Raw genomic sequence first — 4,881 nt, 5'->3', positions numbered from 1 at the left:
CTCCATTTGTGTAGATCTCTTTGACGATGTGGGGTTCATCCCATTTAGGTGTGAACTTATTTTCTATATGCCTCGTCGTGATAATGGGTCTTCTTACAGTAAATACCAGATCACCGACTTGAAAAGATTGAGGCTTCACGTGCTTATCAAAGGCTTTGGACATTTGCGCTTGGTAACACTTTAATGCTTGTTTCCACTCATCCTTCATCAAGTGCTTCTAACTCTTGAAGACGTAATTTGACATCTTTTTCTATAGTCAATTCCTCTTGCACCGCCATCCTTAATGAACGAATTTCTCTTTCCAAATGGGGGACAACTTCTACTCCATAAAAAATAGAGCCTGGTGTGACTCTTGTACGAGTACAATGAGTAGTTCAGAACGGAGACGGTTTTGCGAACAGTGAAAACTGACCGATGGGTTAAGAACGATAAAAAAAAGTCGTGCGCGTAAATGATTTTACGAACGGAGCTCGTTTGGTGCCCCAAATGGCTATCGGGCCTGGCAGGGCTACCTCGGGGCCCAATTTTTGTGCGTGAACTTTCTGGCAGGCGAAAACGCGAAAATGGACCCAGGGGTTAAGAATGATGAAGAAAAGTCGTGCACGCAGACGGTTTCACGAACGGAGCTTGTTTGGTGTCCCAAATGGCTATCGGGCCCCGCGGGCTGCCCCGGGGCCCAATTTTTGTGTGCGAACTTTCCGGCAGACGAAAACGCGAAAACGGACTCAAGGGTTAACAACGATGAGAAAAAGCTGTGCACGAAGACGGTTTCGCGAACGAAACTCGTTTGGTGCCCCAAATAGCTATTGGGCTCGACAAGGCTGCCCTGATGCCCAATTTCTGTGCGCGAACTTTCCGGCAGGCGAAAACACGAAAATGGATCCAGGGGTTAAGAACGATGAAAAAAAGTCGTGCGCGCTGATGGTTTTGTGAACGGAGCTTGTTTGGTGCCTGAAATGCCTATCGAGCCCGGCGAGGCTGCCCCGGGGCCCAATTTTTGTACGCAAATTTTCCGGCGGGCTAAAACACGAAAACGGACCCAGGGGTTAAGAATGCTGAACAAAAGTCGTGTGCGCGGACGATTTTGCGAAAGGAGCTCGTTTTGTGCCTCAAATGGCTATTGGGCCCGGGGACCAATTTTTGTGCGCGAACTTTCTGCCGGGCGAAAACGGACCCAGGGGTTAAGAATGATGAAAGAAAGCCGTGCGCATAGACGGTTTCACGAACAGAGCTCGTTTGGTGCCCCAAATGGCTATCGGGCCCGGCGGGGCTGCCCTGGGGCCCAATTTTTGTGCGCGAACTTTTCGGCGGGCGAAAATGCAAAAATGGACCTAGGGGTTAAGAACAATGAAAAAAAGCCATGCGCACTGACGGTTTCGCGAACGGAGCTCGTTTGGTGCCCCAAATGGCATCGGGCCCATTGGGGCTACCCCGAAGCCCAATTTTTGTGCGCGAACTTTCCGGTGGGCGTAAACGTGAAAATGGACCCTGGGGTTAAGAACAATGAAGAAAAGTTGTGCGCGTAGACGGTTTTGCGAACGGAGCTCGTTTGGTGCCCCAAATGGCCATCAGGCCCGACGGGATACCTAGGGGCCCAATTTTTGTGCGCGAACTTTCCGGCGGGCGAAAACGCGAAAACGGACCCAGGGATTAAGAACGATGAAAAAATGTCGTGCGCGTAGACGATTTCACGAACGGAACTCGTTTGGTACCCCAAATGGTTATCGGGACCGGCGAGGCTGCCCTGGTGCCCAATTTTTGTGCACGAACTTTTCGGCGGGCGAAAACGCGAAAATAGACCCAGGGGTTAAGAACGATGAAAAAAAGTCGTGTGTGTAGACGATTTTGCAAACGGAGCTCGTTTGGTTCCTCAAATGGCTATCGGGCCCGGCGGGGCTACCCCTGGGCCCAATTTTTGTGAGCAATCTTTCCGGCGGGCAAAAAAGCGAAAACGGACCCAGGGGTTAAGAACGATGAAAAAAAGTCGAGCGCGCAGACGGTTTTGCGAACGGAGCTCGTTTGGTAACCCAAATGGCTATCGGGCTCGGCGGCCGGCGAGGATGCCCCAGGTCTCAATTTTTGTGCGTGGCTTTCCGACAATCGAAAATGTGAAAACGGACCCAGGGGATAAGAACGATGAAAAAAATCCGTGGGCGCACACGGTTTTGCGAATGGAGCCGTTTGGGGCGGGGCTACCCTAGGGCGCAATTTTTATGCGTGAACTTTCCGGCGGGCGAAATCGTGAAAACGAACCAAGGGGTTAACAACGATGAAAAAAAACCATGCGCGCAGACGATTTTGCGAATGGAGCTTGTTTAATGCCCCGAATGGCTATCGGGCTCGACGAGGCTGCCCCGTGGCCCAATTTTTGTGCGCGAACATTCCAGCGTAAATGCGAAAACGGACACAGGGGTTAAGAAGGATGAAAAAAAGTCGTCCGCTACGTTCGTTTTGCAAAAGGAGCTTGTTTGGTACCCCAAATGGCTATCGAGCTCGACGGGGCTACCCTAGGGCGCAATTTTTGTGCGCGAACTTTTCCACGAGCGAAAATGCAAAAACAGACCCAGAGGTTAAGAACGATGAAAAAAAGTCGTGCGCATAAACGGTTTTGCGAACGGAGCTCGTTTGGTGCCCCAAATGGCTATCGGGCCCGGCGGGGCTGCCCTGGGACCCAATTTTTGTGCGTGAACTTTTCGACGGGCGAAAATGCAAAAACGGATTTAGGGGTTAAGAACAATGAAAAAAAGCCATGCGCACTGACGGTTTCGCGAACGAAGCTCGTTTGGTGCCCCAAATGGCTATCGAGCCCATTGGGGCTACCCCGATGCCCAATTTTTGTGCGCGAACTTTCTGGTGGGCATAAACGTGAAAACGGACCCTAGGGTTAAGAACGATGAAGAAAAGTTGTGCGCGTAGACGGTTTCGCGAACGGAGCTCGTTTGGTGCCCCAAATGGCCATCAGGCCCGGCGGGCTACCTAGGGGCCCAATTTTTGTGCGCGAACTTTCCGGCGGGCGAAAACGCGAAAACGGACCCAGGGATTAAGAACGATGAAAAAATGTCGTGCGCGTAGACGATTTCGCGAACGGAACTCGTTTGGTACCCCAAATGGTTATCGGGACCGGCGAGGCTGTCCTGGTGCCCAATTTTTGTGCATGAACTTTTCGGCGGGCAAAAACGCGAAAATAGACCCAGGGGTTAAGAACGATGAAAAAAAGTCGTGTGTGTAGACAATTTTACAAACGAAGCTCGTTTGGTTCCCCAAATGGCTATCGGGCCCGGCGGGGCTACCCCTGGGCCCAATTTTTGTGAGCGATCTTTCCGGCGGGCAAAAAAGCGAAAACGGACCCAGGGGTTAAGGACGATGAAAAAAAGTCGAGCGCGCAGACGATTTTGCGAACGGAGCTCGTTTGGTAACCCAAATGGCTATCTGGCTCGGTGGTCGGCGAGGATGCCCCAGGTCTAAATTTTTGTGTGTGGCTTTCCGACAATCGAAAATGTGAAAACGAACCCAGGGGATAAGAACGATGAAAAAAATCCGTGGGCGCACACGGTTTTGCGAATGGAGCCGTTTGGGGCGGGGCTACCCTAGGTCGCAATTTTTATGCGTGAACTTTCCAGCGTAAATGCGAAAACGAACACAGGGGTTAAGAACGATGAAAAAAGTCGTCCGCTACGTTCGTTTTGCGAACGGAGCTCATTTGATACCCCAAATGGCTATTGGGCCTGACGGGGCTACCTTGGGGCGCAATTTTTGTGCGCGAACTTTTTCGCGAGCGAAAATGCAAAAACGGACCCAGAGGTTAAGAACGATGAAAAAAAGTCGTGCGCACAAACGGTTTTGCGAACAGAGCTTGTTTGGTGCCCCAAATGCATATCGGGCCCGGCGGGACTACCCTGTGGCCCAATTTTTATTCTCAAACTTTCCGGCGAGCGAAAACACGAAAATGGACCCAAGGGTTAAGAACGTTAGAAAAAGGCCGTGCACGCAGACGGTTTCGTGAACGAAGCTCGTTTGGTGCCCTAAATGGCTATCGGGCCCAGCGGGGCTGCCTTAGAGCCCCATTTTTTTGCGCAAACTTTCCGGCGGGCAAAAACTCGAAAACGGATCCAAGGGTTAAGAACGATGAAAAAAATTCGTGCACGTAAACATTTTCGCGAACGGAGCTTGTTTGGTGACCCAAATGGCTATCGGGCTCGGCGGGGGTGCCCGAGGCCAAATTTTTGTACACGAACTTTCCGGTGGGAAAAAACGTGAAAACGGACGCAAGGGTTACAAACTAAGAAAAAAAGTCGGGCGTGCAAATGGTTTCACGAAGGAGCTCGTTTAGTGCCCCAAATGGCTATCGAGCCCGGCAGGGCTGCCCCGGGTCCCAATTTTTGTGCGCGAACTTTCCGGCGTGGCTACCTCAGGGCCCAATTTTTATGTGCGAACTTTCCGGAAGGCGAAAACGCGAAAGCGGACCCAGTGGTTAAGAATGATGAAAAAAAGCCATGCATGCAGATGGTTTCGTGAACGGAGGTCGTTTGATGTCTCAAATGGCTATCGAGCCCGGCGGGACTGCCCCGGGGCCCAATTTTTGTGCGTAAACTTTCAGGCGGACGAAAATGCAAAATGGATCCAGGGGTTAAGAACGATGATAAAAATTCGTGCGCACAGACGGTTTCGCAACGGAGTTCGTTTGGTGCCCCAAATGGCAATCGGGCCTGAGGCTACCCCAGGGCCTAATTTTTGTGTGCGAACTTTCCGGCGGGCAAAAATGCGAAAGCGGACCCAGTGGTTACGAATGATGAAAAAAAGCCAAGCGTGCAGATGGTTTCGTGAATAGAGGTCGTTTGATGCCCCAAATGGCTATCCGGCCCGGCGAGGCTGCCCTGGGGC

The sequence above is a fragment of the Benincasa hispida genome, chromosome 2 (assembly GCF_027475165.1).
Source record: "Benincasa hispida cultivar pf3 chromosome 2, pf3_genome.v1.1, whole genome shotgun sequence".
NCBI lineage: Eukaryota > Viridiplantae > Streptophyta > Magnoliopsida > Cucurbitales > Cucurbitaceae > Benincasa > Benincasa hispida.
The sequence above is the reverse complement of the archived record's forward strand: the minus strand, read 5'-3'. Positions refer to the sequence as shown.